Source organism: Crocodylus porosus, unplaced genomic scaffold (assembly GCF_001723895.1).
Source record: "Crocodylus porosus isolate Cpor-Errol unplaced genomic scaffold, CroPor_comp1, whole genome shotgun sequence".
Taxonomy (NCBI): Eukaryota; Metazoa; Chordata; order Crocodylia; family Crocodylidae; genus Crocodylus; species Crocodylus porosus.
This window is the reverse complement of record NW_017728914.1, coordinates 16646883-16659714: the sequence shown is the minus strand read 5'-3', so window position 1 is coordinate 16659714 and position 12832 is coordinate 16646883. Positions and strand designations below refer to the sequence as shown.

The 12832-nt window shown below is 46.8% G+C and overlaps 1 protein-coding gene across 2 annotated transcripts in view; it reads right to left on the bottom strand.

The window, feature by feature from the left end:
* GABRB2 (gamma-aminobutyric acid type A receptor beta2 subunit) overlaps positions 1 to 1122 on the bottom strand; it is a 282514-nt gene extending 281392 nt beyond the window's left edge. Inside the window, exon 1 of one of the 2 annotated variants that reach the window (XM_019534884.1) lies at positions 703 to 1122. The gene's annotated coding sequence lies outside the window, so the exon portion shown is untranslated. The remainder of the gene's footprint in view (positions 1 to 702) is intronic. The other variant, XM_019534885.1, reaches the window with a different exon arrangement.
* Positions 1123 to 12832: the final 11710 nt, after the last annotated feature.

The window sequence follows — 12832 nt, the reverse complement described above, 5'->3', positions numbered from 1 at the left end:
GGAGTTGCAGGGTAGAAGCAGTTTTGCAATCTAGTTTAAAAGGGGGCGGGGGGGATGTGCAGAATCGGGTTGGAAACGGGAGAAAATAAGGTTAAAAAATAGGCATGCAAAGCATACATATGGTACAAGAAGCAGAAAAGGTGGTGGTGGAGGGAGGGGGGGGCGGTGTTTAACTTTATGCTCCCTGGAAACAACAGCCCAAATGGCAGATGAGGTGCACAGAGAGGGACCTGGGTTTGCAATGGGCGCGGGGGCGGGGGGATCTGAGCCTCCAGTATTTCTCAGGGAGGGGGAAAAATTGCAAGGATGACGAACAGTTTCTTGGGAGAAGGGATCGCAATGTTTCCCACCCCCCGGCGGGGCTGCTCGAGGGCTGGGGGGGGGGGTCCTCTAATGACGTCCCTGCCTAGGCAGGTCTCAGGGTTATTTATAACGTGCAAGAGGGTGACAAATTTGGAAGGCAAAAAATGCTAACGTCTCCCTTCTATCGCCTCCTAGAGCAGCTCCAATGGCTCGGGGGGAGCTCGCGTTGTATCACACATGCAGCGCTACGGATCTGCCTTGAGCAGCAAGGCGAGTTCCTCAGGTAGATGCAGCCCGGCCGGGGGGGAAGGGGAGGGGGCGAGAAAAGCCCCCGCCGAGCGGCCCGGGGCTTCGGGCTCAGCCTGACCCGGTGCAGCTCCGCTCGCCGACCCGCCTTACCTTTGTGGGCAAAGCACCAGAGCTGCTGGAACGCAGGGGCTGCTCGAATTAACGCTTCAGGAGCGAGCAGAGACGAGCAGGGAGCTGATTTGGGGATGTTTTGAGTGACATTTAAATCCCCAGCAGAAGAGAGAGAGGAGAAAAGGGGAGAAAAAAAAAAAAAAAGGAGAGAGAGGACTTAAATCATTCCTTGCAAATCTGCCCGCTGCTTGGAGCTCCCTTTACACCTCCTCCTCAGCTCAATACCCACTTGGCCCCGCGGATCTGTGCTGCTTCACTGAACGGATCCGGGGTGGGCACACGTCCTCGCCTCGCCCGCCTGGCACGGGGACGGGCATGGGGCAGGACCGCTTTGATTCCTCAATTCACAGAAGTATTTCATTCGCTGCAGGGAAGGGGGGGGGGGGACAAGGGTGCGCGCTGCACGGAGAGACGTGAGCCGTGGCTGAGGAGCAGCGAGCCTCGGCTCCCCCCGAATAAACGTTTAGTCATCCCGCGCCAGGAGCCCCACGGCGGGCGCCCTCGCGCTCCGCGGGCTGAAGCCCGGGGCCGGGGGAGAGGCCGCCCCAAACGCGCGCAGTTCAGTCTGCCGGCAGCCGCCTGGGACCGCCGGGATACGGGTCGTTTTAAACAGAGGCCTCGCTTATTCGTGCAGCTACAGAGGCGGGCGTGCACGGGACGGAAGCCCACGGGGGCGCGAGCGGGGCAGCGATGCCCGGCCCGCTGCCTGGAGGCGAAGCGCGGCCCCGGCGGCACAGCCGCGCCGAGCCCCTGCGGCTGCAGCGTGCGCCGGCCACGAGCCGGTCCCCGCGCCCGGCAGCCCACGTGATGCCAGGCAGCCGCTGCGCCGGGGCACACGCGGGAGCACCGCTGAGCGGACAAGGTGGAGAACTGAGGGGCATGAAGAGCCCTGGGAAATGGGCTTAGGAGTAGCAGGGATTTCAGAAAACAGCGCATAGGAAGCGGGGGAGGAAAGAAGGAAGGAAGCCCTAGGCAGAGAGGGCCAGGGGCAGAGAGTGCTGGGTGGGGGGGTGAAGTGCAGCACAGGACACTGTGAAGGGAGGGGGTTGGGAAAGGCGAAGGGGTGCCCAACCAGGCAGCCCTTTAAGAAGAGTCTGCAGGCTGATAAAGAGACATGCAAGTCACTGGCCACATGTAGGGGTCGCATGGGCACCCCCTGAACGTGGCAGCGCACCCCTTGCGAAAAGGCAGTGCCCACACTGCCAGGGGCACCTGCAGGCGGTTGCCAGTCACCACCCGCTCTCCCTCGCTGCCGACGGTCCGTGATCACAGCTGACATCTGCGAGTGGTTGCGGACAGCTGGTTGGCGCTCGCCACCTCCCCCCCACTGCCGACAGCGCCAGGGCTGCCTGCGGGAGCTCCCCACTTACTGCCACCATGCTCCCGCCAGCGCCACCCCCACCTGCAGGAGCTCACCATGCCCCCCCAGCCTCTGGGGGGCACTGGTGTTCATGCTGCAAGTACAGTGTTCAAGTCTTCCTGGTTTCTGTGGGGAGGGCCAGGGTCTGCCCTGGTTCAAAGTCAACAGATCACCTGTCCGCCCTTCAAAAGAATACCTTACGATAACACAGGTTCTCCTTTCACCAGCTGGGCACAGGCCACAGGCACAAGATGCAGCTCTACCTCCATCTTCCAAACATTGACTGAAGCAGTAAAATACACTGATCAAATAAATGGATAGGGCTGGATGATCACCTTCCACAGAATGTCACCCTCAAAAGGAACAAATGCAGCTTTTTATGAAAGATTTTTGCTTCCACTGATACATGTAGACCCCCCCCCCTTCTTTTTGAAGGAGGAGAAAAAAAAGCAACATTTTGATTAGGAAAACTCAGCATCAGCTCCCCATTTTGGCAACTGGGGAGAAATTATGCTTCTTAACTTTTAAGAGTAAGAGCTGAAGCGTTTTTAGTAAATCAGAAATTTCTTACCTGTGCATTATAAAAACTTTATGACTACTGTATTTCACAGTGTATACATCGAGTTTTGGGGCCAAATTTGTAACCCTTAAAATTCAACCTCAACTTATACACCATCCCCTGCAAGCAATGCTACTGGGAGCTCCCTGGGACCTCGGGCAGCGCACAGCCTGCTGGCAGCTTATACAGCCAACCCCAAGGACTGCTGCTACTGCAGAGGGGAGAAACGAGCCCTGGTTGCAGCTTAGGTGCTGTCCTCACTGTTTGTGTTTTCAGCAGGGGCCTGCGGCTGGTAGGATGCTTGGCACCACCCAGGAAGGGGCTGTCTTGCCCCAGGGCAGCATGAGGCTGCCAGCACGCTGCCTCTCCCATAAGCCTGTCCAGCACCTCACACACCAAGGCGCGGTTGACCTATACAATGTGATGATGACCTATACACTATAAAATGCGCTGAGTAAAAAATGTCCTTTAGGTAATTGTTATAATCTCAAAGGCCATTATTTCTGTCCAAGCTTGAGAAATACATGTACTTTTATTGCATTATGGCTACTATAGATCCATTCGCCCTATTCACCAGTGGAGGTATCTATTCTCACATGACTGGGATACTTTATTGCCAAAAGTACTTGAAAAATGACTCCCAAAGGCAGGCAGTGGATGTTTTCTAAAACAAACTCTTTATTCATATGGATATGTATGATAGGCATTTAGTTCTTTCTACAACCATTTGTTAAAACATGCAGTCTCATGGTGAAATTCATTGATCTTGCCAATTTGTTCTCACATGCAAATACTTCTATTCATACCATATTTGATGCTAAGTTATTGTATGATCTTTGATATTATCATCATATTCAATTGCCATTAAATCGTTCCATTGTCCCCATCTTGAGCATGAATCAGGTGAAGGCCAGAGGTTCACAATATTAAGTGCTAGACCAGTGAAAGTTCTCTCTCTAATGTCACTTCACATCAGGGCTAGAAATATGCCATGGGTCCACACAGGAGAAAAATGAATCAAATTCATATGGTAATGATTCCAGTCTTTTTAGGGATTTTCTGGGTGAACAGATAGCAGAATTCAGAACAGTGGTATACTTAAGCACTGAAAAGAAAATATTGTGTTTATTAATGTGTTTACAATAAATATGAACTGGTTGCAATAGTGATGTGTATACAGTATGGGCAAGCAACAAAGACACTTTAGAAAAACAGAAAGTATTGCAGGGACGCAAAACAGTCACCGGAGTCTCAAAGACTAGTCATTCCCTTCAGCATTCCCATGAGTGTTCTGCACCTCATGGAATCAAGTCCAAAGATGGGGTGACACAGAAGGAAGTTTATGAGAAAAAACAGTACTTCAATTAATGTAATACCTCTAAAGAAATGCATTTTCTCTAAAATGTATTACCATTTGCAGACACATGGTGTTTCTATCGTACATTTGGGAGGAACAGCATCCCATACAGGAAGGCTCACACAAATTAGGTTGGTAAAGTAGGATAATTTTGCCAATTACAGATATCACCATTACCCTAAATTTGGGTCACTTAGATATTTATAAAGTCATTCCCAGTTGTTCAGGCATGCATGCATGAAATGGCAAACACAGGCATATATATCATAATACAGTGATGATATCCTATAGTAAAATACACAATAGTCACCAAATACTTTCTTGTATGGTTCCACAATTTAACTTTCACTTTTGATTGTCTTTTTTGATCTCTAATCACTGGTTCAGAGCTACCAGTGTGTTTTGAATCACTTAGCAGCTTCAAAAAAGCCACTGTTCACTATAAGCTTCTCACCAAAAGATTTATTTTCTTCCAGTGTGCCTGTGTGGGGTGGGTGAAGTAGCAGAAAAAACACCACTTGTCTGGACAGATCACATTAAAGGATGTGAGGGCCCTACACCATGCCACACTTCAGGGTCTTTTCTACAGAAAAAAAAATCCCAGTACAACTTAAACTGTAAAGTAATTCTATATTCATTTTCTGGAACACAAATAACATGCTGTGGTGTATATAGAATAAGAGTTTGGGGCCAGATTGTCTGCTAGTATAAGTCAATGTATTTCACTGAAGTCAATGGTAAAAGACAGGCCAATTTAGTCCAAAGTGATCCGTCACATTGTTTCTTTACTTCTGACTATACCAATTAAAAATAAAAAAAGTCAGACTTGTTTTGATAAAACCTTTATATAAACACTTCATCTTCATGTTTATACAAATGCACCCTTTCACAAAAGTAAAAGACCAAATTCTTAGTCTTTTTGCTAAGATGAAAGCTAGTATCAATTTAATAACTGATGTGCTATATTTAGAGTTGGTTTGGGGTATGACTGTAAGTTGCATTTGACTGGAAGGTCTGGTGGCAACATAGTGGGGCTACTCATGATGGGGTGGCTTGTAGGGCTGTGCGAAGCTTTCATTGCTGATTTGATTCAGCAGAGATTTGGCCCAGTTTGGTGGCCGAAGCTCTAAATCCGAATCGAATCAGGAGATTCATTAATTTCTCTGAATCGAATCAGAAGCCTCTGATTCTATTCGGAGAGATTTGACGATTTGGATAGACACAGCTTTATATGTTTTTTCTACCAGGTACTAGGTGGCTCAAAGTACCAGGCGACTCGTGAACGTTGAGATGGTGGGGCAGATGGAGCATCCTATGGGAGTGCATGGGGGTCCCCAGTGCACTCAGTAGCGGACCCAGAAGTGGACCAGAAGCACTTCTGGTTCACTTCTGGGTCTGCCACGGAGTGCATGGGGGACCTCCCCCCGCACCCCTTGGCTCAGGGACTGGTGCCTCTTGGGTCTGGGGGGGCACCCAGGGTCACCCTGCGGCTGTTCGCCAAGCTGGGAGAGTCACTGGGGGAGGGGGGTCTCCCACGCTCTGTATGGTAGACCTGGAAGTGAACCAGATGCACTTCTGGTTCATATCCGGATCCACCACTGAGCATGTGGAGAGCTCCCCTGTGCTCTATCCGCCACACCATCTCAGCATTCATGTGACACGCCTGGTACCTATAGGTATGTAGAAAAAACATTTAAAGCTGTGTCTATGGCCAAATTGCTGATTCTCTGAATCAAAATCGAATCTTCAGGTTTGGCTGAATCAAATTGGGACAGTGATCCAAATCAACGATTTGACTCACTGTCCCGCAAATCAGGCCAAACCCAAATCAAATATGGCCCACTTTGCGCACCCCCAGTAGCTACTATAAAATACCACAATGTTGCAATCTCCAGAGTAAGCCAAGTAGAGGGCACCTCAAAACCATATCCCCCACTGGTTTGTGGGTACTCCTTGGTTGGAGAAAAGCCAAGGAACATCACCCTGACACAAAAGTGTCTTTGCTGAAGCATTTGGCAAATCAGCAACAGTTCTTATGTTTTGCTTTCTGGAAGCAACTACAACCATTAAAGCACTGAACGTCCAGAATCAGTCCAGCCTTTGGATTCTGTGTCAATGTTGTAAAGGGTGTGGGGAGTAGCTTCCACTTCTCCACATACTCTTGCTTATGTATACGCATTGAAGCTCCTGATGTGATGATTGCAGGACTTTGTGCAAGCAGATTCATCAGGCACCTGATGCAACCTCTTATGTGTACACCATGATCAGCGGTTGCCTTCTAAATATACCCCAAGTTATACTCATCCATCAGCAAATATATTCTTTGTCTTGGATTATGGATATAAACTGTATTTGCAGAAAAATGTTTCTGATGATCTAGTTTAATAGGCTAGTTCCATTTCTACTTTTAAAAGGTATGGCTTCAGTGAATTTCAACTGAGTGAGAGCAGGCCCTATCTTAGATAAAAGGTAATAAAATTGCAGTGTATTCTACCATTTGGCTTTTTCATTTTATGTTTAAAAGTTGAACTGACAAGTCTTTTTCATGGATTTGGTCAGAAAATATAGTTTGTTCTCTGAACAAGTTAATGCAGGGTGTACTACACTTTATTTCAACTGGGATGAAGTAAGAGGAGCAAATAATAGATACTAATTGTTCCCCCTCTCATATAAAGTTTTCTTTGCTGAGGCCCATTATTTTTTTCAATTTAGGACTTACTGCACTGTAACCAGTAGGGGTAAAGAATACAAACAGTATATATAACAAGCAAATGCTGATCATCTCCCAGATTTTAAGTCAACTGATAGGAAGCACTAAAGTACACATTACTGCATATCTTTTAGCATCGTGTGTGGTCAATAGATCTTAGCAGCACATTACAGGGAGCCTTTTAATACAAAATTAAATTATGTGTAATATAAAAATGGAAGTAAAATGGTGTATGAGAGCCACAAATGCTTTGACTGTAGACAGTTGTAAGCAACTCAGAGGACTAAAGGAAAATACAGAATGCCTGGCATCTAGAATTGCCAGAATGAAATATAAAAGTCTACTTATTTAATCATGAAATCATTAAAAAAGAAAAAAAAATCTTATACCCTTCAAAGTGATAGAAGAAATTATAGTTAGACAGCAACTATGAAGTTCCATAGTCATTGTAAGGTAGTGTTTCTCAGCTTGATGGGTGAGGCCACAGATTGTGAATTTCATGGCCCTGACATCAGAATTTCCCTGAAAGGAGCAAGAGAAGTTGCTCTGACCATGGACCTACCTTGCTTTCCATTCCAAACATCACTTTGTTTTTTTTATATTTGGCTTCTTTATGGGTTTTTAACTTTAGGCCTTAATTCTGTAACAAGAGTATACAGTGATGTACTTGAAGTCAGTGTAGGATGTGTCTACACAGATTGCTTATAGGATCAGACCTTTATTCTGAAGCACTTTGGGTAGGAGCGTCTCTTTTTAAATGATTTTGCAAGTATCCAACATGCTCTTGGACATTATAATAAATACAAAAAGTGTTGGAAATTAAGGAGTTAGAGCAGGAGCAGGCAAAATATGGCCTAAGGGCTGGATGCAGGCCACCAAGCCATTCTATCCGTCCCATGGGGCCCCTAAAAATTTAGAAAATTAATATGTACCTGGCTCTGGCTGCCTGTCAAAGATGACAAGAGCCAGGGGCAGTAGGACCCTGGGAAAGCCACTGGCAGGACGAAGCAGCTGCAGAAAGCAAGACCAGTCCAGCCCTTCCCCTGTCCCCAGTCTCTGTCCCACCACCCTCAGCTAGAAGCCCCTGCCTAGCAAAGGGTTCTGGTCTGGGACTCTAGGTCTGTTTCTGCCTCCCTTCACTGGAGGGAAATTCAGATAAGACGTGGGGGTGGGGAGGCAGGGAAGGACCATAGATAATTGATCTGAGCTGACTGCTGAGGTCCCGGTGCTGCAGCCAGGAACCATGTGCTACCAGACCAGCAGAATCAGCACCAGCTGCAGGCAGGGAAGTGGTGAAAGTGGCACCAGGCAAGGGATGAGTCGGAGCAAGCACAGCAACAGCTGGGCAGGAGCGTGGGGCCTGCACCGGTGTGCTGGAGCCAGAGCCAGGGCCAGTGGGGCCCAGAGTGGGGCGGCAGGAACATGGGGCCTGGGCTGGCAGGGGCTTTGGAAGTGGGATGGCTTCCCCTCTCCCTTCTGACATACCCAGGTCCAACTCTATAGATCCCCTGCCAGCCCAGGCCCCACACTTCTACCGCCCTACTCTAGGCCCTGCTGGCACTGGCCCCAGTGCACCCGCATAGACCCACACTCCCACACAGCTGTTGCTGTGTTCCCCTGTGCCTGCTTGTTGTTCCTTCCACCCGCCTGCCACAGCCTTTTGTCCACTGCTACCACCATTCCCCTCCACCCCTTTATCCGTGACTTGGAGGTGGGCATGGAAAGCATGCTGTCCAAATTAGCTGATGGCACGAAGATGTGAGGAGAAGTGGGCACCCTGGAGGGGAGGGACAGAATCCAACTAGATCTAGACAGGTTACAAAAGTGGGCAAATAAGAATAGAATGGAATTCAACATAGACAAGTGCAAGGTGCTGCATCTAGGCAGAAGGAACCTGCAACATACCTATAGGCTGGGGAACACCCTTCTCAACAACACAGCAGTTAAAGGGATCTTGGGGTCATTGTTGACTACAGGATGGACATGAGCTGCCAATGCAAGGAAGCAATCAGTAAAGCTAACTGCACCTTGTCATGCATCTACAGATGCATCACAAACAGGTCCAGGGAGATCATCCTTCCCCTCTTTGCGGTGCTGGTCAGGCCGCAGCTGGAGTACTGTGTCCAGTTCTGGGCACTGCACTTCAAGAGGAATGTGGCTAGCCTTGAGAGGGTCCAAAGGAGGGCCACTCACATGTTCAGGGGGAAGCAGGCCAGACCCTACAAACATAGGCTAAAGGCCCTGAATCTATCCAGCATCCACCAGATAAGGCTGAGAGGGGATCTGGTGGCCATCTATAAACTCACCGGGGGTCCAGTGGAAAATAGGTGAAGCTCTGTTCCCCTGGGCACCACCTGGGATAACGAGGAATAATGACCACAAATTGTTTGAGAGCAGGTTCAGGCTTGATATCAGGAGGCATTAGTTTACGGTTAGGCCTGCCAGGCTCTGGAATGGGCTATGAAGAGAGGTGTTGCTCTCCCCTACCTTGGGGGTCTTCAAGAGGAGGTTGAATAGATATCTGGCTGGGGTATTAATATCTCAGCACTCGTTCTTGCCCAGGGCAGGGGGCCGGACTTGATGGTCTATTCAGGTCCCTTCTGACCCTAGAAACTATGAACCCCACTCCCCTACCTGCTGCTCTGGCACTATGTGGTTTCTGGCTGCAGCACCAGGCCACAGGATGCAGCAGGAGCTGGCCTGGCCCCTGTGATTCTCAGTTGGCTCTGCCAGGCCAGTCTAGCTTCTGCTGCATCCTGCAGTCTCAGCCATGCAACTGGGATGTAGTGCCAAAGTGGCAACCAGGGAGGATGGACGGGCAGCAGTGGCAAATGAGAGGGGGAAGTGGCTGCCAGTGGGAGAGCGTGAGCACGGGGGCACCAGGGCCTGGGGTCAGGAGCAGCAGGACTGCAGAGCCTAGGCTTGGAGGAGTACCGGTAGAGGCTCTGCCTGCTGCAGGGGGACTCTGGGCAACACTTCCCCTCCATACCTGCTACAATCCTCCCCAGCCACCTTCTCCCCACACACTCATAGCCCCCCGCCAACCCCATACTCACCCACACCCCACACACCCACATGCTCCCCCACCCCACATACACTCATACCCTTGCACCTATCCAACCCCACAAGCTCCCCCCACACACCCACACCCTCCCCCATATCCCATACACCCACACACACCCACAAACCTATACTTACCCCTTCATACTCCTACAATATACAAGAGTAAGACTTCATTTTTAGCTTTTATACAATCACCTCTATGTACAGTACACAAACACATGTAAATCAGGACAAAAATATTTTTTAAAATCAAATTAATGAATGTTGTAGTAGATGTTTGATTTTTAGAAGATAATTTGGTATTTATCTGGTTCTGAGATGGCAAACCCTTGCTGAAAGGAGTACTTCCAGGGAGCAAAGGGAGAGACATCTCATGGCAAAGGTCAGGGATTAAGGGTGGAACTTTGGGTCCCAAGATGGCAAACAAGGGGGGGGGGCACCTGTCAAGGAGCAGGCCTTGATGGCTTGCCAAAACTCAGTAAGTGGCCCTCTGCCTGAAATAATTGCCTGCCTCTGATTTAAAGCTCAGGGATGGGGCATGGGGGCAGAAATTGCCTTTGGTTGTAAGGTGGTATGTGGAAGTGTGGGCATCAGGTGAAGTGGGAGGAGGTTTTCTATACCTAGATGTGAATGGAGGTCGGTTTGGGATGGGCCAGAGATTTTGCTCTTCTGTGTGATGGGCAGTGAAATGGGAGTGGGTGGGTTAGAGGTGCTGGAATTTTAAGTTTTGGGATGTTGTTTGGGATGATCTATTTTTTTCTTTCCTTGTGGGTTTTTTTGTCTTTTATTGTAATCTGTTTTGAACCTTTCTGGATAAAGTGGGATATAAATTGACTGTGATTGATGATTATAGCTGAAGCTGATGATAAAGAAATTAGAAATTAAAAAAAAAAGAAATGTTGGGAATTCTTCTGCTTGTTCCAGTTTTAGGAGCAGACCACATGTACTGGTAGGCCAGATCTTAAAGCAAAAATGTAAGTCTAATATCTGTAATTCTCTCACTGAACTCACTCAACTGGAAGATTCACCAACAACCATCTCAGGATTCATCCTCATCCTGCTGGGTGCCAAGGGCTATTCTGATGAAAGACAGAATTAAGAATGGAAGCCACAAGAGGGTGGAAGTTCATCCAAGAAAGAGCAAGGAGAGAGAGACTAGAATCAACTGTGACACACATTGGCACAAAGGAACACAGGAAGATGGAATAAAAGGGTGCTACACATAAATACGGCTAGTCCTTACTATTCGAAGATCCCCACTTGTAGTAGTACACAAACAGTAAAACAGTTTCTCTCTTTCACTCAGTAAGGTGCTAGTCACAGCATCTGTATGCAAAGTTTTCCCCGCAGATGCAGGAAGTTTTCTGGAGATGGTACACAGGGATTCATACCACTAAGATACCAAATATGGGATATGTTTTGGTCCAGAGCAGGTGGTTTGAGATGTACCAGTTATGCAATTGTTCCTGTGAATTAGGAAGTACATTTTCAATCAAATTTACATAGTACTTTTCATTTATAGATCTCAGATATCATTACAAAGGTAAAAATGTCAGCAAGCAATATACAGTAGGGGGTATATCATCAGCCAGTGTATTTTCAGAATACGAGATATTTTCCATATTTGATTGAAAAAGATAATGCTACATTCAATACACTTGCTGGGGAAAAAAAGCATACATGTCTGTTTAAAGCATTGTCTTAAGCCAGTGATTTGCAGCCAGGCTGCCATGCAACCCGGTGGTGCCTTAAGATCCTTTCTAGGGTGCCATGAGGTGTCATGCAATTTTAGCACTGTTATGTGTGCAAACATGATTCACAGGATAAACAGAAGAGATTTCAAATAGGAATTCATAGTATTAAGCAACTTTCTGACCTGTTGTGATCTTTCTGAGTTCTTTATAACATAAGAATTGCTTTATTATTTTTCTGTAGTCAAAACTTGATTGAAAATTAGAAGCTGATATTTTTCAAAGAGTGCCTGGAGTCTGTCAAAGGGTGTCTTGAGTCTAAAAAAGGCTGAAAACAACTGTTTTAAGAAAAACAAATAGGTCAGAAGCAGAAGAACTGAGAAAGAAATTTAAATAGGTGAACATTTGTTGGCCTTTACTTTCATATGTCATATTTGCTTTTCAAGGAGTTATTCTGAAATATAAATTCTGAGAACACTGCTTTGTAATTTTCCATAAAATAAATTATAGCTGCCACTTTTTATTGGTATGCCAGAAGAAGAAAGCAGTGAGGCCATCTTCTTTGCACAGCTGCAGCAGTGAGACAAAATGCTGCTTTGAGCCTTCACTATGAGGGAAAAAAGGTCAAACACTGCTCCTTACAGTATGTTATATCTTAAAGTGAGATGTTGCCAGCTGAGACATACTAATAGCCCCTTTCTCTCAGTCGCCCCAAAACCTGCTAGTGCAGAGGTAGGTAGGAATGTATCAGACAAATATACAATTGTAATAGCACATTCCACCACACCCCTCATTCATTCTGCCTTTGTCTTGTACACGCAGAATGCTCCTGAGCATCAGTGTTTAGACTTGCATGTCCTCAGTAGCCCTCAAAGTGGGGAGACTTTGGCAACAAATTTCAGAATTTAGGACTACATACTTGGAAAATTCTATTCTGTAATAACTGATCAGAGCAGAAATAATTTAGCTAACTTCATGGTTGTGTTGTTGTTAAAGAGCTGCCTGATTCTTTTCCAGAAGTATATTTTGATTTAATAGTATATTTTAGTAGTGCCCAGAGTCCCAGACCACAAAAATACAATAAGTGCTCCTAAGAGCTAACAGGCCAGAAAAGAAGTTAAGTAGTGTAAGGCCACCTGGAAATGAAGGTTGATTAATAAATAAATAAATAAAAATCACTTCAATGTGAATAGTTTTGAATTTGGTATCCATAGAAGAGTCAACTTTGTAAACCCAGCTGATGGAGCTAAACATAGACAAAAACCAGAATGTAAAATTAGCTTAGTGCAGATTATACAGATGCCTGCCTCAAAGGGAATTACTAGTAGAAAACAAAATAAAGTCAGGTAAACTACACCAAATGCCAGGC